Raw genomic sequence first — 21,383 nt, 5'->3', positions numbered from 1 at the left:
AGATATTTATAATAATTCCAATGATAAGATAAATGAAATCTTAAGGAAATACAAGTAAATAGCAGAACCTCTAATAGGAGAGGACATGATAGTAGTAATTTAGCAGGGAAATTTTTCTTCTTAAGTTAAGGATTACTGGCAATTTGTAAGTGCAGCTAACTGACCATCTTCTAAAATGGAACTGGAAACAAGGAAACAAGGTCATTGTGATACAGCAAGTATAGAGACCATCATAATTTTTAACCAAAGGAAAATAAGACAACACTTGTCTTGTCACGTGTTCAGATTGCATGTCACTACCCACACCTTACAGTGATCCCATCATCCCACTACACCTGCAGTTATGAGGCATGGAAAGAACTACCGTTAAATGATAGAAATCTCATAGCACTGTAGGGATATTGCTCTATCCTCTGCTGACACCCAGGAAGTTTTCTCTGAATGTTTATTATAGCCATTGCAGCTTTGGGATACCTCAGGGGTTCTGATTTGCTAGGAAGGCCCAGCTGAATGATTGGTAACTTGGGAATATCTTGGCATTGGAAGAGGGTCATCATTTCAGGATGACAGAGGCAGCAGGGCTCTTGCTGCCAGCCAGTCTCTCCTGGAGCATCACTGAGGGCTGAGTGTGAAGGGATAGAATTCTCCCAACAGAGACAGCCCTTTAGCTCTAAAAAATTAAATTCCTTAGGCAGCAGTCATTTTTCTATCTTTACCATCTGTCTGGGAAATGTGGATTGTGTTCATTATACCAAACAGCTTTCCAGGGTCAATGCTCTCTAGAAAACTGCATTGATGTTTAGGCTGGGTTGCCTCCTCCCCGTAGCAGAAGCTGGGATTCCCCAGCTGGTGAGATGCTTTTCTTTTTCCAGGATTCACTGGAGTGAGTTTGGAAGAGGGACACGAAGATGCTTCCCAGATGCACTCCAGTATGTCAAAGTCTCTTGTGTACTGGTGAGCCCAGACCTGAACCCAGCACTCCAGACATCACCCCAGGGCTACACAGAGAGGATCACCTCCCTCATCATACTGGCAATGTTCTTTGCAATGGGACTACTGTGCAGATCCCCCTCCTTTTCCACCACCCAGGCTGAAGCATCCATGAGACAAACTGGTGACTAACATGCTGCCTATCCTGGTTGTTTAGAAAAACACAGTTTGTAACCTGAATTGAAGAGCTCTGGTGAATCCCACAACAGAATAATTGAGTTAAATGCAAATTACTTCATCATTTATGACATTTCAACAATGCATGTGCTCTTATAAACGAATTGAAATTTAAAAACCCCTCATTTTCCTTGGGTGCTATTGGGTATTTCTGAATGCCTGGTGCTTTGCACGGTCTGCATGCAGGGCCGTGTGTGATTACCCAGACCCTGTACTGGTGGGGAAGCTTTATGAGCTTTGAGATCAGCTCCAGATGGTAGCTCGGTGCTCTCTTTCTCCCAACACCCATGGGATGCCTGGCTAGCAGGAAGTGGATGCAGCCCAAGGCAGCACAGGGCAGAAGAGGAGAGCAGGTTCCTCAGCAGGGCTGTGGGCAGAGCTGCTGCAACAGACCCTCAGAGATGGGCTAACGGAGAGGCATAAACTTCCTACAAAAGGTCAACTGCCCCATGCCTGAAAATTACTCAAGAGGGCTTGCTTATTATGCAAGCCTCAAGAGGGCTTGTTAATTATTATGTTTGTTATGGTAAGATGCTCTAGGATAGCTTGGTTTGAAATGAGCTCATTTGTTAAAAGTAACCTTAAAATGTGAAATGCAGAGCCTGGTTCTCGTCTCAGCACCTTCTCCAATAAATAACATCAGGGAGACATGAGAGGCCATCTCAGAATTGTGATGTGCAGCATCAGCATCAATAAGGTAGAAATTAGTCTGAGGTTCACAAACACTTGTTTTTTAATTACCTTTGTCGTCATAAAAAATTTCATTATATTTATTTAAATTACTTCCACTTGGTCCTTCCAGCAATATGTATTCCATGAAAAGGAAGGAATAGAAATTTACCTAAAATGCTGCAGGGAATCTAGAATTATGGCTGTTCATTTGAGTGGAAAAAAAAAAAACCAAAGAATGTTGCTCATCTCCATTAAAAGATACAAAGAGAAACATAATTTTGCAGACTTGGGTTTCATTTTAAATAACAACTTTTTGGGTGAAAACAGCTTTTGGATCAGCCAAGGCTGATGTCTCATGGTACTGCTGTGCCTGTACCACCAAGTCCTGAAGACTCACAGAGGTTTAACCCATGGCTGCAGCTCCTCAAGATGGCCAGCCTTGGCAAGCAGCTTAGCATGGCACGTTGGCGCTGTGTTCTGTTCAGGTCTTACTTACTTTCTTATTAAAAATTTAGGTAGCTCTATTTTCTCCATCTTAAACAAGACAGTGACCCTGAATTTTCCGGCAAATCTCCAGATGTGGTCTTCTGTAGGAGAAAAATTGGGTCCTTCTTGTGTTCATTAAAAATAAAGGAGAAAAACCCCTTATCACCAAGGATAAGGGGTTTATCAGCTCCATTTTGCTTAACTCAGCTGAATTACTGTCTGCCAAATGGGCAAACTTGAAAGATACATTTTCCCCCATCTCCTTCAAAAGTCTGATGTCATAAGAAATGCTTTAAAATTGCAAGTAGAAAAATATCATCTTGGCTCCCCACTTTGACCCCTTAGCTTTACAGAATTCCTTATTATATTATTTTTGATTACTGCCTTTTCTAACATGGCCATACATATTCAGAGCTTTTTGTTCAGACAAATGGTCTTTTTACACTATTGCCAAATTATCCTTATTAACTTATTGTTAAATTTAACTTTCCAGTTTTTGCTTTCACTTTTCTAACTTCCAGCAAAAGGTGTTCCTAAAACTATAGATGAAATACAGGAACTGCTGGCAAAGCAACATAATAGCCAGAGGGAGGGGGGAGTGCTTAGGGCAACTTCTATCCTGGTTGGTTAAGCAGAACCTCCACTGACATCCTGAAACAGATGAGGTCCTGATAAAAACAGTCATGATTGACTGTTGTGCTATCTGGCTGCATTCTAGACTTTTAAATGAATTTGAAAGCAGCCAGGCATCTAATCATTTTCAAAGGAGCAGCCAAGACAGAAAAGAATTTTGCTATGCAGTTCTGGGGCTACCAGTGTGCAGTGAACAAAATCCTGATCAAGTATGGTGTAATACCCATGTCCTTGCAGGAGACATTTATATTACCTGTAGGACACATTCATATTACTCACCACTGCCCACTGAAAAGCTTAACAAGTACTTTACATTCCTGTAGGAGGTATGGAAGTTGTGTGGGATAGACTGGTCTATGGAAGTATCCATTTTTGCCTGGGAGCAAAAGAAGATATCCAGGAAAACTAGGATAGAATTGGCACTTGTCCTTTCACAGGCAAATCTGGGAGAACTGGATCCCAGCACTAATTTAATTTTTGGTAAGAAAAAAGAAGCACGGCTCAAGGTTGTTTGGTTTTGATAGAAATGTCCAGTTATTTGAAGTGCTCCTAAATCAGTGCTTGAGATCAGTAATATTTTGTGGCAATCATGGTCAGGAGTTGAACATATAGGTGAGGAATAGGAGAATCCTATACCAGTTTGATCAAGGTCTCCTCCCACATCCACTTGGTGTCATTGAGCTGTGAGTGAGACCAAATTTTGTGAACTCCACAAGTGCTTCAGCTGCTCTACACCTGTCTTACCCACCTCACAGCTTGTTTCACTCCCTCTGCATAAGGTACTGAGTTTCTGCCACCATGTGCCAAGTCTCTTTTCTTCATACTGAGTCAATGGGAGGTAAGGATGCAAATAAATCGATTCAGATACTTCTTCCTTTATCCTCTGAAGGCCTAATCCAGAGGTGATTGATAGCAGTGGAGGAAATAATGGCATCAGACCTTGATTCGAGAGTGACTCTGGTGAAGAACAGGGGAGCTGTACATCTATGCGGGATACACATCTGTGACACCGAAAGAATAAATCCCATTATCTGTCATCTTGGACTCCATGGACATGGTTTTTCCTCCAGCAAAATGTTAAAATCTCCAAGTAAGAAGAATCCTTTCACCATATCTTTGCATCTAAAACCATTTGTTAAAGGATTCATTTTAAAGCCAGAGAGAACTATTATTGTCTGACCTCTTATTTTGAAGAGAATACACAAGGTAGATTAAAGTGTTATTATTGCTTGATCAAACAATGTACTTTAATGTTTTCTGGGGAAAAGGTTTTCCAAAATACAGAGAAGTGTATAACAGAATAAAATACAGAAAAGTGTATAACTGTTCATAACACAGTGTCAGACCTCTTGATGAATTACAGAATGTCACCCAACTGTGATTCGTCTTGCTCAAACCACAAATTGTGTTTGCATACATTGTGTAGGCTCAGTATTTCCCTGTAATATAGGCATATGTAAAAGAAAAAATCAACCAAAATGAAACAAAACAAGCAAAGATGACACATTTGTACTGCCTATGAAAGCAATCAGGACCACAATTATTTAGTGCAATTCTATTCAGATACCTAAATAAAAGGTAAATTTGTTTTTGGAATAAAAGTGGTTTGTGCTTATGAAAACAAAACATGCCCATGTATGCCTCAGAAGACTAAAGAGAGAGAGCAGAATATGTACGGAATGGGGTGAAAGAGGGCACCCCTGTGTATGACGTTCTCTTCAGCAGATTCACTAAGGTTTCCTGGCCACTGCTAGCCAAGCTCCAATGGGATTTGCCTTGTCTGACTGAGAGGCCTGCAAATTAGCAAAGGTTAACTGTAATTAATTGACTGGAGCTGAGCACCTACAGGTCTCAGTATGAAGAGAAGAAAAGCCCCTCCAGAGGCTGGTTCATGCCTTCCAAGGTAGGAGTGTAAAAGAACTGAAAGGATCACAGTCACTGTTCCTCACCGATCATTACCAAAATCTGCGATATGGACAGGAGATGTTTCCCCACTCCAAAGCCAGTTGTTAGAGGTATCCCAACATCTTTAAGCCATATTCTTAGCCATGGAAAGCCTGAGAGCTCAAGTCAGATTTCAAAGGATTTTGTATATTAATAATAGGGAATTTGGAGCTAAACATGATTAAGAGCCCTAGGTGGGTCTGCAATGTGGGGGTAACTTCAGACAGACTTTATTACCTTGTTACCTGGATATATCCTTTGTTAATTCCTGCAGCTTCTGCACTTGTATTTGCTGCAGATGATCTTCTTTACTGTGCCTTTTATCAGTATGTGATCAGATATTTATTTGAAGAACATTTTTTATTTAGGCACCAAGAACACAGGAAGCATATTCCGTAGCAAAATTTGAAACCTCTTTTTTCAGCTGGAATACTGCCCAAAGAGGTTGCCTGTCTTGTAGCCTTGACCCCAGGCCCTGCAGCAGTTTGCTCCACCTGCTATTTCTAGACTATAACTTAAAGGATTTCTTGTAATCTTTTTACCTCTGACTCACAGCCCCAAGGTAGGCTCTCAAATATTTGCATTAAAACCCCCACAACTTTGTGTCCTGATCTTCACATGAGCCCATGACTACTGCAGAATAAAGGAGCACTTACTCAACACCTCCTCATGGAAAACTATTGCTTTTTCCAGTAGTTTCAGTAAGGTTTTGGAGTTAGGCAAGCTCCCTAGAAACCACTCAAACTTACTGATAACAGTAAAATACCAAATTCTTTTCTGGACCTTACAGACTTCTTAGTGTCAGCAAAGTTTCAGCATGTGAAAGACTTTTGTGTAACGAACCATGCTAGCATGTAATATTAATTTTGTGGCCTTTCAACCTCTTTCATCCAACCTTCCTTTTTTTGCCGTGCTTACCTGTCCTGTGATGCTTAAACATAGAAAGAAATCTCCTTAGGTCAGAGATCTGTCAATCAGTTAAAATCTCTAAAGTGCAACACACTTTTAGCAGGTCTGTATTAAAAATGAATCACATTTGCTTTCTAGATGTGCAAACACTTTCTGGAGTCTTCTCTCCTGTGTGTCAGGGGGGGTAGGGACCCACAGTATCCAAAGAGCTAAAAACCACTACTAAGATTGCAATGTCAGCTGCTGTAGCTCAGCTGGGGCAGGAGGGAGAAAACCAACCTCCTCTCTACTAGCAGCAAACTTTTGATCATAGAAGTTCCTCCACAGCTTCAAGGCATTAAAAGGGGCATAGAGCCCAGCATGTCCAGTTTTACTGTGGTGGTATTAGAGACTCAAGCTTCACTACATCAAAGGGAAGTCAGACAGTTATCAACATGGATGTTTTTCCTGAGGTAAGACAATCCCTATTCCTTTTCCTTTCCTTGTAGAATTTAAAGAACTCAGGCAAGAGCTCACTTCAAAGACAGGTAGGTGAGGAAACAGACAGAATATTGACTTTTAAAGTAACTTTTTGCCTCTATAGGATTAAGGAAGTTGGGTAGGTAGATAGTCACCTTGTCTTCCTCAAAATTTTCCTCTTCTCCTGAGTACTGAATATTTTTCTCCTGGTTTTATCTCCTATCCCAACATACTATCCATCAGTCTCCTCAGAGGACAGTCCCCTGACTCTGCAAACATGGGGGAAGGAAGACACCAACTAAAATCATCCCCATGGGTCTCCCTGAAAAATGGTTTGAGGCAACCTTGCCCTTCCTCTTTATCACGGTGCTCCAGTCCACGCCCAGCTCCAGTGCAAGTGAGGGATGGGTGGTCAAGACACAGTCAGACCAGGGTCTGGAGTCCCCTGGGAACAGGGCTGAGAGGGTTCATGTTTCCACCATGAAAGAAAAGTGTAAGGGATATATAGCTCAGCATGGTTACATCTGGGAAATGTACTCTGATGGCAGCAATAGTTTTCCACTGACATTGTTAAGAACCACAGCAGACTCGTGCTGGTATTTCCACTGGCATTTCCATTTCTGCTGTATTCTGAGGCTACCTTGTCTGTTCATGTTTAGGACACAGCCAGTGCCTGTCTTGCCAGTTACTCATTCTCTATAACACACTCTGCTTTTATTTTAGCTCATGTGATTTGTATTTCATGATAGCCCCATCATTTTTGGAGCTTAGCAGCTATCTTCTCTTCGAGTCACATTTTTCTGCCTGCTATGGGTCAGTCTCCCACCATCCCAGAGTGCTGACTTGGGTAGCCCAGATGGGCAACTGTTCCTGTGGGTGGACAAAATTTCCAAAAGCAATAAGTCAGGCAACCACTTGCAATGAGTCCACTATGACCTTTGGACATCCCACCTTTGAGTATTGTAATTCCTTGAGAGGCTTGACACCCTGACTACTGCCAGCTGTCCTCCTCATGCTGCTGGCCATACAGCATAGGAACTGTTGGAAGCAGCAATTTCAGAAAAATTTAAGAAGTCACTATGTGACTTTAGTAACTTCTAGTCACTTTGTGACTTTAGTCAAACATCAGTTGCTGCCTGGTTGCAGCTCAGCAGACTCTCACCTGCATTTTAGCAATGTCACATCTCCTTTTGCATTGGCCACCATTGTGTATAATTTCTACAGTGTGTACAATAGCATGCTGTGAGCAGGAGATAAACTCTTCGTCCACACATGTGTTTGCTATAGCTTTAGGAATCACCCCACTGTGTACTAACAAGAGAATTAAAAAATGAACATCAAATATAAAGATGTGAAAACTGCCATCTGATCCAGAAAGGAAGGTTTAAGCTCTCCCTGCTCTTTCAGCCCCTGAAACAGCCTGAAAATTGACTGACCTTGCACTGAGTGTTTGTTAACAAACAGAGGCTTTGCTGGCCCAGGGAGGGAAGGGAGCTCTTGAGTATTGTTTCTCAGCCTGAAGATGAATACCTGTCCTCTCCTTCCAGAGGTACAAACCCAGTACTGTTAGTAGCTGCACCTCAGCTGATGGTAGCTGCTCTGACAAAACACTCTGGGGTAATATTTTTCATATTATTCTCCTTCTCATACATCCCAAGATTGTATTTTTCTTTTCTTAATTATGGCTTTTCATTAACTACTCATCTTTATTTCTTCATGACTGATCTCCCCAGGTTCTTTCCCTGCTCTAGTCTTGTCCACTCATGGATAACGTGTTTTGTATTTGCATCTGCAATTCTCTTAACTGTGCTCAGCTTATACTTGTCATATTTCATTCTTTCCTGACAGCTCCCCTAATTCATCCAGGTCATTGCACTAGATCCTAGATTATTAATTACTGTCCCAGAATGTTGGGTCATCACTGTACTTATATTTCTTCCACTTCTTTCTATATGTTTCTCTTAAACATCTTAAGAAACTCCAGGACTCTGAGAAGCCCAGCCCTTGGGCAGGAATGGGGCATGAGGAAGGCAGAGGCAGTAAGTGATTTTAAGAGACAAGAGATTCAATCAGACATTAAGGTTAATGAAACCACTTTCACAGAGGTAGGATAGAGGCACATCACCAAGAGATACAGCAAGCTAAATATGCAAAGGGATGGTAAAGGGTGCTCATCAGCACTGTTCATCAGCACTGTTCTGACCCTTCCATAACAATATACTTCATTGACATGACAAGAGCAAAAATGCCAAAAAAGCTTCCATTTGTCAAAGGTAGGTCTGGTCAGCCTTGGGGATGGGCAGTGCCAGCAGCTCCCAAACCACAGAGCCAGGGATGTGTCTTGGTGGTGTGATGAGCCCTGTCCCTCTGGGGTGGTGACACAGCCCGGCTCACCCCACAGAATAAGTGTAGGGTGGGACAAAGGAGCGCTCCTGTGGCAGAGGAGAGGCTGGGCCAGGGAGCAGCAGTGGCAGCTCACAGTGAGAAGCTTTCAGCCTGCCTGAGGTTCAGCCACAGCCCCACTCTGTACTTAGCCCTGCTACACTCATTGCAGGCAGCTGTTGCTGCTGCTCTCTCCTTTGCTTAATATCCCTCTTTGGCTTTTATGTGAAGCTGAACTGACCACCCAAGGCCTTCTGACTCTCTGCCCTTTGCTGTGAGCAGTCTTTTTACTGTGTAAAGCCCTTTCTTGTTGCATAAATTTTCTGTAAGGGTCATGCAAGAACAACCACAAGAGAAACCCAGGAAAACATGGTTTATTAATTTGAGGGATGATATGGAGAAAATTGCAGTCAGTTGGCACAACTTAGGAAGGTGATCAGAGAGAGAGAAAAAAAAAAAAAAAAAAAAAAAAAAGAAAAGAAAAGAAAAGAAAATAAAGCCTCCCTACGGTGGAAAAAGATTAAGATAGACAAGAAGCAGAAAAGCAGGAGACACATTACTGTCCTCAGAGCATTCTAACTGCATGCCCTTGCCCAGTTGTTCAAGCTATCAGTTTTATTGTGCCTTCAGACCCTCCCATCCTGGGGTCATCAGCTGGGAACTGAATCACTGCAAAAGAGCCGAGAATATTTCTTTAGCCGGAACTGGTCTTCTCTGACCTAAGCATTGATACCAAACCAAAAGCAGCCAACAAACAGAACTCAAAGGTATAAAAGAGGTGTGAACAGGTCTCCTAAAGCCATCTGCATCCCCTCTCCCCCCCGAAACTTGCCGGAGCAAGCCTGGAGCTTGCCTTACCTTGCCCAGGATTGCACAGAACTGGCGTGTCAGACGCGTTGAGGTTTCCTGTCCCCCAGGACATCGCTGCAGAGGTGACAGATCGGCGATGCCCTGGAAATGGCGCTCTACGTGCTGCCCCTGCTCCTTTGGAGAGGGTGTGCAATGGTGCTGAATGAACAGCACGTTCCTCACACCGGGCAGGAGAGTGGATGCCTTAAGTGGAGGGGGGATACGGGTTAGTGCTACAAAAGGAAGCACTTTGCTGTGCACTGAATGTTTTTCGGTGCTGCAGTGCACAACCCCGGCTTGGGACCTTCCCAGCCGCCTCAGGGCAGTGGTAGCTGAACTTACCTGACGGCTCCACTGAGTGTCCAAAAAAAAAAAAAATCAGAGCCTCTTTCCATTGTTTGTGCTGTGGCAGTACCTGAAAGGCTGAGCCAGGTGATGCTGCATGGCCTGGCATAAACACTGAGTCAGACATTTGTCACTTTGAGGAGCTGATGCAAGAGCCACCACATTGGTCATCGCTGGGGCTGCTGTCTCTGCAGAGGAACCAGAGCCAAAACTCTGATTCATCTTCTGAGCTATACGTGAATGCTCAGCTTCAAATGCACACTTGACTCTTACACAAACCATCTGAGAGAAATCAGGTTGTGAAATTTTCCCATCCTCCACTTTGCAAGGAGAAACATTATGGTTAGTTGGGTGTCCATGACTAGAAATAGACCTGCTCTTTCCTGACTGAAGGAGAGAAGGAGATACAAGACAGATCTATTTGCTGCCTAGTAAACTTCATAGTCAACTTTTTCCTTTCACACTGATACAGGAACTGTACATGAATGCTCCCGCCTCTCAATGAAGGATGTGGTTAGGTCCTTATCTGCCTAACTGTCTGACTTTCCTGTCCCTTGGAACATAGCAAGATACTCCTGTTTGACATGGAGACCATCCCTTATCTCATCTTTTAAGATGAGATCCTCCTGCGTACAGCAGCAGGAATATTTCCCCATCCTGTGAAGTGCCTGGGGTCCTTGGGACCATCACTCTGCTCTGCTCCTAGTGACTCCTCCAGGGCAGCCCCCGGACAGTGTAAAACATTGCACTGCCCGCTCTGCTGGGATCACTGGCTGGCACCAGGGCTGTGGTGTTGGGGTGCATTTGTGTCTCAACAGAGGTTTGTCTCATTCATCCATCTGATAGTGGAACTGCACATAATGATTTAAGGTGCAGGGCTGACTTCCTTTGGCAAGTTCGTGTCCTCACCCTATGCCTCAGTTTACCCTTCCATTACATGGGGTGATCACACCTGCCTGCCTGCAGGCTGGCAAATGTTATCTCTCAGGCTTCAGTTGAGAGATATTGTAAATGTCAGCTCTAATAATTTATATGTCACAAGTTGAAAATACAGTTTCAAGTGTTCTCACCAGGAAAAGTGCTATTTGGGGAATCAGAAAGAGCTGGCCATCCCTGCTGCATTGCTTTGCTCCTTCCCTTCCCATTGCAGTGATGCAACTGAAGGTAAAACTTGGCAAGGGGAATTTACTAGTGAATTAAAGCATAGGAGGCAAGGGAAAGAGGCTGGTGTTGCAGCACAGCTAATATGCAATAGCCAGACCTACTGGCTCTGGTGGATAATGAGTTGTCAGGATTATATGTGGCAGCAGAATGGCTTGTTTTGAAGTGGAATTATTGAACTGATTATGGGCAAGTACTTGTATCTATGTCCTGCAAATAAATAGTGCAAATAATGAGCTGCAAAAAAGGCAACACACATACCAAGCCAAGAGAACAAGGAGACAAAGTATTATCTGTCCCAGAGAGACACAAATTGAAAAAAGGGAGTCATTAAGAAAAGGAGATAAATCTGGGAAGGGGGAAGAGTGACAAGAAAGAGAGGCAGTGTTGCTGTAAAATGGGAAGCACTCATTTTTTAACGTTATGTGTCCCCAGTGAACATCATGAAGATACCTGGCTGCTTTGGTATATCCGAGACTGTATGTGTCATGCCATGACACTGCTGTATGCACCTTTTCTGGTCTGTGTGTGCTGCTGCAAGCCTGGTGCATCCCTGTGAGTGATGAACTACTTTCATCAGTTCACACTAAATGTTGAGAATTAGTTGAGCTATAAGCCATATTTCATGTTAGGTTACAGGGGAAAACAGTAGGAGATAGGATTTATGCTCTCTGTATAAATGAACTTCATAAGCTTTTCTTCACAAGGGAAAAAGAAATTGTGTCTGATAAAGTTCTGCACTAAAAAACAAAAAGAATTTAAAAAAATAACATTTCTAAAGTGGGAAAAAAAACAACTTTTGTTATCACTGGTGATTAATTGAATTGATGTGTAACTGTTGTTCCAGAGCAGTGGAGATTAGAAACAGTGACAGACTATGCCCTAGTGGTCCCAGTTCTGCTATTACCTGAAATTACAGTCCAAAGCAGACTGACTAGTGTGCCCCGCAAATTCATAAAAATTCAAGAGCCACTCTCACCAGTCTAGTTTTGATAAATTCTTCTTGATTCAGTAACCTTTCTTAATGGAATTTCTCTCTCTCTTCCTTTCTTTTATTTTACCTTTTTTTTTTTTTTTCCACTTCGGTCCACACATTTATTATCATCCCTCCCACTCTCCTCCGTGGGAGTGCAGACCTCTGACTAAACATCCATGTTGTAATCTGTACAGGAATTTACTGATGGTGCATGACAGAAGGGACTTAAAGAAAATTATGCATTTCTCAGGTCTACCCTAGGGCACACAAATCAAAGTCTCCCCTGAACACTATATAGTAAAACTGAAAGTAGCTACACTTTATATGGAAATTAGATGATCCTAGGATATAACACAACTAAACATATATCAAAACACAGTGACAATGAAGGTGGAAACTACTTTTTCTTTAGTGAGGATATAAACCTCTATTTTGTTTTATTTGTCCTAAAATATGCCTTCTTCAAGGATGAGAAAAAATCCCACTAGAAATATGCATTCACTGGACAGGCTCTAAAGCTTGTGATTCTTTTTTAATTTTAATTTTGCTTTTATACCACTTTTATTTTTTTACTGCCTTAGAAAAGGTATTTAGAATAGTTCATACAGTAACAAATACCTTGATCTCCTATTGACTGAATCAGAAAGGAAAGGACTTAATCAGGAGGCAGGGAGTAATATCTCATGGCAGTTTTAGGGCAAAGGACCATATCTAATTTTGTTTTCTTTTTCTCTAGGTTCTTGCTTGTTTTATAACGAAACCGAAACATAAAGCATAGCAATGTGATATCTTGTACATAAAACCTGCTGGTTTTCCTCACACTGGCTCCTTCCTGGGGGATGAGCCATTAACAGCAGAGCCCCTCCAGCTGCTGCTGTTGATGGCTGTGCAAAAGCAGCTGCCACATGCAGGCTCGTTGCAGCTGGGACATAGATTGTACAACATCTGGGTTTGTGTCACTTCCCTCCAGGGCTTCTGCACACCTTTCATATTCCATTTTTTTAATGAAATAGGGAGTGGGAGATCTGTGTATGATTTGTGCACTGGAACAAGGCAAAGAGGGACAGAGACAGTTCAATGCCAAAACCAAACAGAAAAGCAGAATAGATAAAAGGAAGATTGTGTTTATTCCACTAGTACTCCAGGATCAGAATTTGAAGAATTAATTTTCTGCATTCTTTTATATTGTCATTTTATAGCATGAAAAATCATCTAATTTCAAGGCAGCATAAGAAAAAAAGGAGATGAAAAAGTTCAGCAACCCTTGGGGCTCTCTTGATGAGCTGATAGATTAACCCAAGTGCTTTCCCACTTCCATGGGTGTGTGGGATCAGATTGCATGTTGCTGCACATCTCGACAGGGCGCAGTGATACAAGTCATCTCATCCATGAAGGCAACATGACACCAAAATAGAAGCAGGAAAGAAGAAACAGCCAGAACACAGAGCATGGTAGCTGAGCAGATATGAGTTCAGCTCCTATTCTGTGACAGCCTTTCTACCTATAAATCTATTCGGTTTTCCATGCTTCATTTACATATTCATAAATTCAAGGTGAAACAAGTTTTCTGTCTCACAGGTCCACTATGAAAGGTAAATTATATTAAATATTGTAACCTACTTTACTGCTGTGATACCAAAGTCTATTTAAGATATTATTACCAAAAAGGAGGGATATTTTATAGACAGTTTCCCTTTGTGTCAGAGGAGACCAGACAGTGATGTCAGCCTTCCAAAGGCCAACATGACACTGGAAGAAAATATTTATGCTTTCCTCCAAAATATGTAGAGGCCTTGAGAAGTAGAAATCCACTGAGAGCACAACTGGAACAAATAATTCACCAGGACATCACTATCTATCTGCCTGCTACTTGCATATATCATGGAAATATATTTCCATGTGATGCAGGTGAGTGTCTCCCTGCTGTGGAGCTGAAGGCAAGGGATTATCCCTCTTCACTCATGAGACCACATCAGTTACTGCATCCAGTCTTGAGATCCTTGATAAGTAGGAAAGGCATTGGTAAATGGGAACAAATTCAGAGTGCCAGCAAAATGGTTAGGGACACTGGCTCCATAAGGATGTGCTGAGGGACCTCACTTTCTCAGCTTAGAGAAGAGGCAATTTTGGGGGTGCTTAGGAGCCATCTGTCACAGTGAGGAGGACATCATGACACATTCTGGAGTCCCTCCTCACCTGAATGACTCCACCAGTTAAAATATCTCTATCTTTGCTGACAGTAAAGAAGGAAAGACACAGTTATCTTCTGCAGAAAGGTATTTGTTTATGTTTAAAGAGATAGCATATGTAGATATAACAGTTGGAAAAAGCTCTGTCCCTACACTGTATCATGTAAGTATCTGAAGGTATAGAATAAGACCTTTTCAGTGCTTGGCTCACATTTTTCAGAGGCTGATATCTCTGAATTTCTTTTATATGGCAGATGAGATTTTCCTCTTCAGTACACATTTTTAACAGACATCACTGGTGCCACTGAGAAACCATTTTCAGTATTTTCAGTCTTTCAGTTTTGAACAATACAATAAAGTGTCCTAGTGAAGAGAGAAAAATGGCTCAGAGTTAAAAATGCCCTTATTTACTGCAGTGCCTTAATACTGCTGGCATTAGAATGTTATTGTTCACACAATCAATGGTGTTAAGGAAGTCGAGGCAATAAAATAGAAATCAGAGATGGTGCTTCTAATGAGAAGGAAAATACAGGTACCACAGCAAGTCCCTGGCTGTCCTTCCTGTCTCCCAACCAGCTGTGTGCAGATATATCTGCTGGGTTGAGGAAGAGGTATGGTGACAGAAGAACCTGTTTTTCTGCATGGGAAAGGGCAGTACATGTATCCATTCTGGAGTGACCAGCCCATACAAACCTCCTTAAGCTCAACTCTGACAGCAGTGCATGGCTTTCTGCAGTCCCCTACCTTCTCCTGCCAGCCTCCCTAGCTCCACCAGGAGCATTAGGGTTGTTATGACACACAAAGATATGGTCCTGGTTTCTTTATGGCTCAAGCAGGAATGTTAATTCCAGTATTATGGCAATCCCCACTTCACAGGCACCGCGCCCACTGCACACAACTAACACTGGCTTTGGGTATGTCCCTTACCCTTCGGGGGCTTCTCATGTATCCCCCTGCTTATCTCTGTCTCACTATTGCCACAGACAGGAGGGGAGGATTCACCCACGAATCTGCAGGCAGAGGCACATAAAGGGCTATTATTTATCACCTCTTTTCGTGTGAAAACCGCGGTGTGGACAAAATCCCAGCTCAGCACTTGAAGGCTCACTGATGGTATCCTGCATCTCTATCAGCTGCAAACATTTCCGTGTCCTGCAGGATAAAACCATACAAGGGCTGTGCTCACAGTGCTCATTGTGCAGGCTAGGCACAGCTAGGCAGTATATCATCCTCCCAGAAAATGGCCAGGACAGCAACTCCGACATCCGCTGCCTTGTTCAACAGCAATCTGTAATACAGCAGATGAAATTCAATTGCTTCCCAAAGAGCAAAGCAGATGCCTTCACCATCATGACCTGTCATATGAAGAGTCATAAGCCAAGAACATGAGAAAGATTCAGCTCTCCTGCTTGGCCAACAAAATAAAATACTTGCTATTTTTTGGTAAAGTAAGAGAGTAATTCTGGGGTGGTAGAGCCATAGTGGCTGCTCAGAGAGAGAGAGGCTGTCACACAGCTTCTCTGCTGGCAGTGAAATGCCAGCGGGACTCTCCTCCCTTGAGCATGTATTTGAGGAGTCTGTGCTGCTTGCCAGCTGAAACATAACTGTTGGTACAGAGAAGACTGATGGGAGGGCAGAGGCAGGTAAGCTCACCAGGAAACATGACCAATTTTCTTTGGAAAACAGTCCTTTGCTATAGGAGGGGAAATTATAGCAAGAACAATGAGTAGAAGAGAATCCTGGACAAACTGCAACAGGAATATGGCATTTGTCTGAATGAGAAATGGGAAAATAGATCAGGCAAAGAGGACAGCAATAGAGAAAAAAGTTTAGAGAAGATGTGTGAGTTAGCTTAAGGTAGGCAAGGAAAGATGAAGGAGATATAAAGTGGAATGTAAAATTTAGATAGCAGGTGGGAAGCAATCAGGAAGCCTGTAGTGGGTCTGGGAGGGGAAATACAGTGAAGAAAAAGACAAATATAGAGGTAGAAACACATAGAAACAGAAATTAAGATGTTGCTGCACCAAGTTTGCACAGGTTCTTGTGATGATGATCACCTGAGTGCCTATGTGCTGTGCTCCCTAACTCCTCCAGGCTGGGAGCACAGCACAGATACCCATGCCCTGCATGAATCCTGCACAGCTCTGCAGGATTAACAGCTATGCAGCACATCTTCTTGGCCTCAGATTTGCATTTCTCCAGTAAGTCCTGCTTACATATTGGCAGCCATGTGCTGTAGAGCCCAGGAGCCACTACCCAAAAGACAATTATTTACTTAATGTTCATAAATTAATATCCAGCTCCTGGAGTCATCTGGCTCTTTAGGCTTTGGTGAGATTCTGTCTCTCTTGTTCTCTTTTCCTTTTCCTTTTTTTTTTTTTTTTTCCTCCCCAGTGAACACAAGATAGTGTGGAGCTGTTGATGTGTTTAGTACAAGTTTATCTTGAACACATCTGCTTATGCCAAGGGAATAGTATGAACTCCCAGTGACCTGTAGAGCCTGCATTCCTAATTAGCTAAGAAATATTCCATAATCAGGGTATTGCCATTTCAATGGAGTCTATAGATAGAAAGGTCGTGTTCTCGTCTGGGGTCACAAATAATCACTTCTGACTATATAGTTTCATTCTGGCCTAGAGTTAACCAGGTGCAAAGCTGGTAAGCAGCAGGACAAGATTACACTGTCTCACAGAGTACATTTACCCTGAGGGCTGGGCTTATGTTTTTCAGTCACATTTTTTTCTTCCAGCCTCTAACAAACATGTACAAACTCTTCAAGCATGACTGAGTAAGTGCTTTGAAACAATGCTGGGTTTTATGGCTGCTTTGCTGCAGGCCATCAGCCCCAAGAAGGTGCAACAAGCAAAAAAGATGAGAATGTGCCCTCCAGCGACACTCACAGGACCCACAGCACCTGCCAGCCCTTCTTGCCACTCACTCTCCATTTGCCTCCTGCCCACCTGTGTGCTGGGGTTTTTTTGATTATTTTATTTTATGTGCCTCCTGACTTCTTTTATTCTCCAGAGCAGCGTTCAGTTTCTGGACCCATCCGGCCTCCTCCATCCACGGCACTGCTTTGGCATAGTAAGGAGCCAGAAACTGATTTCTCCAAGGGTCCCCACCACATGGACCCTCTCCACCACAGCAAGAGTTTGGGCAGGCATAACTCCGGCACAGGGAACCATCCCCAGGTTGCTTCAAACTACCGACTGTGGTGGAAACATTGCAGTTTGGAGTTTGGCAATGTTGATTGTAGCTTCCCAGAGGAAGAGCTTGGCTCTCCCTGGTTTAAATACCCTATGAGTGTCTTCTGTGGTGCAAGCACAGACACAAATGTACTCAGAGGGGTGGGGGGAAAGGTGAAGGTGATACACCACAATAAGCCAGTAGAATATACCATAACTGGATGGATAGCATGTGTAGGAGAAAAATACACAAATGGCAATAGTCAGTAACAGAGCTGCTCACCCAGACTGCAGGCTGATCTGAAGGGGCTAATACCCTGCCTTATCTTTCCATCTCTCCCAGACTTCTCTCTGACTAGGCAATCTGTCACTACATCTCTACCCCAGAGGACATCAAAAACTGCAAATCTCTGTACCTATGCCTTGTTCCTTTTTCCAACTGAGTTGTTTCAGGCACAAATGTAGGTTAGAACATTTCTCATATGGCTATCTGTACGTTTGTGTCTGGGGAAAGGCACTCCACTGATTTTATGCCTTTGATAGAGGGCTTCTCCCCACCTTCAGAACATCTATTTCACAGCAGGGACTGAGAATTGGATTGAGTTTGTGTGATGGATCTATATGGCTTCTCTACAAAGCAGGCACATAAACATGAAAGCTGGGCATCTTTGGTTGTAGGAATGGACTCCCAGACTGGATAGCCATGGCACAAAAACCACCAGGAAGTGTTCACCCAACACTAGAATAGTTCCCAGGAAGCTGTGTGTTGTTGCTGTGGAAATTTTAATTACAGTTCAATTAACACTTGAAGATCGGTGTTTTCTTTTTTTTGCCAGCAGTCAGGCTTCCTGGTGTTCCCTGCAGGAATTCTGCTGTGGATTAATAAATAGGGTGACATGATCTCAAACAGATAGGTCTCTGCCCATCCTCCTTCTCTCAGCTACATGCAGTCCAAACTTTGTGAAATCCTCCTGGAAGCCCTTGAGAAATGTTCTCTCTTACATCCAAAAAATATAAAATTTATTCTGGGGAAAAAAATAATAAAAGGGAAGCACTGGTTGGTGAAACAAGTTACATTGTAAAAAATCCCATTGGCAACCCCTGGGAAATTATCAATGACTGTTCCTTTGTCCAGGGTCTATGTCTCTTGGGCATTCCCCTTACAGGCTGCATATGTTTGTGGATGCTCACTGTTATATTTGTTGTTTTGTTTGCACAGGGAAATAGTGTCAACATTCAATTTTTTGGGTTGTCTACAGGACAGTGAACCTGTGATGACTGACTTAATTCTTTCAGGAGTAGTATTTAAATAGTGATTACTGGAGCTGAATAATTCAGAAAGTTTTCAGATAATCTTTGCTTAGGTCCTGATCTTCCCAAAAAAATGCTCATACTTCATTTTTTTTGCTTGCACAGTCACACAGAATTAAATGGGAACATGACAGCACATTGAAATCTATGCCTATCATAAATCACCTTTCTGCATCAGGGCCTTAATCACTGCGTGTTAATTTATATTTGATGGGCGAAAAAAGAGTAAATAAGTTTGCTTTGGCCACATCTAAATTCCTTTTGTTTTCAGTGATGGTTTGGAAAATAGACCTTTGGAAAATAGACCAACAAAAAAAAGGCAAGAGGAAACAGTTTTTAAAGCCACATATGGAAGTTCTTCTGAAAACCCAGTTGTATGCTTGCATAAACAAGGATTCAGCTGAGGTATCTGCACAGTGTTCCTGTCAGGAAACAGCAGTGATGCATATGATTTATCAAAGCACCAGCCACTACATGCCCTGGATATTTGCTCTCAGACCACAGTGTTAAAGATTAGAAAAGGTATCTGTTGAATTCATTTGAATAGCAAATAGACTGGGGAATCACAATCTGTTCTCAGCTGTTCAATGGATGAAAAAAGTAATTTATTGAATATATTAGTCTCTCAATTCTAGCAATTATTAGAGCAGAGTTAGAGAGCTGAAGACTATAATTTCAGGTTCTATATATAATTTCTACAAGCAACTGGTAAGTGTTGTGAGTGCACATAGTTCCTGGCTTCTAGCTCAGTCACAAGTAGTTCGTAACAAATCCTCCCCACTCCCCGTTCGGAGGCTGGCTGACAGTGCCCTCAGCCAAGCACTGGTGTAAGGATTTCTAAGATCAAAGCATGGGTTAGCTACATTATTCTTGCGGAATTAGATTTTTGACCCCTGTTTGTAACGCACAAATTACAGTTATGAAACTTAGTCACCTACAATGCTTGCAAATTAATTTCAACAACCAATTGAACAGCTGAGCTAATTCATATTAGCACACAGGGAAAAGAATCTTGGACATTTGCATTTTGCATAAAAGCATGACTGAACGTACTTCAAGGACAACTGGTAGGATAAAAGCACTTTGGGGAGAGGAAAGACACTGGAGTTGTCAGCATCTGGTGTTTCCAGGACCAGTGTTCAATTTTTGCATAATTTGCTCTGAAATTAAAGCAGGTTTTCCAACCCTCTTATCAGAGAGCTTTTCTCCCAAATGTCCATTCTCTTGGCAGCTCCTGCATGGAGACACCAAGCCCCCAGTCATCCTTTCCTTAGAAGCCATTTCATCAACTCAAGTCAGAAGCAGCTGAATGCCTACAGAAGAATCTGGAAAACCAGCATTACGTGTGGAAAGAAGAGGACAGAGCACCAAAAAGATGGCAGATTGCCATTTTGTACTCACCCAATTAGTATGCTTCTTCCTCCATTTGCTCTCTTGGTCTTTCCAGTCTCCATAATGCATGGTGAACAGATCACGGGGTGGAGCTGAACTGGTGGCTGTCACCTTATAACATCTCTCCCATAAACACATAGTACTAGCACAGGCAGAAGGCACTGTCGTGCTGATCATCATCCTCTGAGTCAGCCATTTACAACCACCTTCTCCAGGCTGTCATCTTGCCACTACAAATTCAAAATCTGAGTCAGAACCCAATTTAAACTGCTATAATTAACAGTCCCAATTTAACCAAACCTAGCACTTTGTCATGTTGCACTCTCTGCATACATCTGAGCATCTTGCATTTGGGCTACTTTGTTCCCTGCTCATCCCCTTCTGCTGCAAAGCAGCTCAGGTCCAAAGAGCACTAGTGGGTTTAGGCTCCCATCAGGGTAGAGTCTAACAGCAGCCAAACTACAAAATCCCACCATACTGGATTTGTTCACTTGTTAAAAAGCAAAGTACCAAATGTCATGGAATGGGTGCTGCTGTGTGCTAATCTATAAATACTGATGAGTCAAAAGGGGGTGAAGTTCTGCAAGTGATTTGTCAGTGCAAAAGAATTATTGTGTAATGGAGTGGCCCACTGCAATGAGGCAGCTCTGGGGCAGAGAGCCCAGGCTGGCGAAGAAAAAGCTTGGGAGCTGCATAAGAGAAAGATGGGTGGAAGCATCTTGCTCACTGGTCAGTCCCAGGAAACTTGCACCAGCCAAGTTTTGTATGTGAAAGATAATTGTTTATTAAAGAAGCTAAAAATGAGCACTATTCCCCTTGTTGTTTCTATATACTCCTGTTACTAACAAATGCTTCACTCTGAAGAGGGCTTCACTGTGGATAGTTTAGAGTGTCCCTGCCTCCACTTTAAGGGAATTCCCTGCTTTATTTTTAGGGGATTGCAAATAGGTGACTTACAGATTAACTCATGTTTTTGCAGCCACAGGTGATGCCAAAACTGTGGGTGTAAACATATTTCTGAAAAATGCGTCTTTTTAAGATTTAGGGAAGATTTTTCCCTTCACCTTCTCTCTATTGCTTCCTTTGCTTCCTCTCACCATCCAGTTTGAATGACTTCTTTGCATTTTGGTGTTGTTTATTTTTGCAGTGCTGTCTGGAAGCCACCACTAAGAGGTTCTGTCTTTTAAGCCAAGTACAACTGGAGAACCATCCACTGCCCATACGTGTTTACAATCTGCATGTGACGTGAACGGACTAACAGAGCTTATTCATACATAATTCATACAGCAGATCAGCAGGCAAGCTGGAATAAACTCCATATCT

The 21,383-nt window shown here is 42.6% G+C and overlaps 1 long non-coding RNA gene across 3 annotated transcripts in view; it reads right to left on the bottom strand.

Moving 5' to 3' along the window:
- Window positions 1-20,437, bottom strand: part of LOC121469576 (uncharacterized) — a 117,658-nt gene extending 97,221 nt beyond the window's left edge. The window contains exon 1 of one of the 3 annotated variants that reach the window (XR_012054953.1): window positions 20,070-20,437. This is a non-coding gene — a long non-coding RNA (uncharacterized lncRNA). The remainder of the gene's footprint in view (window positions 1-20,069) is intronic. The other 2 variants (XR_005979671.2, XR_003959214.4) reach the window with 2 other exon arrangements.
- Window positions 20,438-21,383: the final 946 nt, after the last annotated feature.

Source organism: Taeniopygia guttata, chromosome 3 (genome assembly GCF_048771995.1).
Source record: "Taeniopygia guttata chromosome 3, bTaeGut7.mat, whole genome shotgun sequence".
In the NCBI taxonomy this organism is placed as follows: Eukaryota; Metazoa; Chordata; class Aves; order Passeriformes; family Estrildidae; genus Taeniopygia; species Taeniopygia guttata.
Note: the sequence above shows the minus strand (reverse complement) of the source record. Positions and strands in the feature narration are given on the sequence as shown.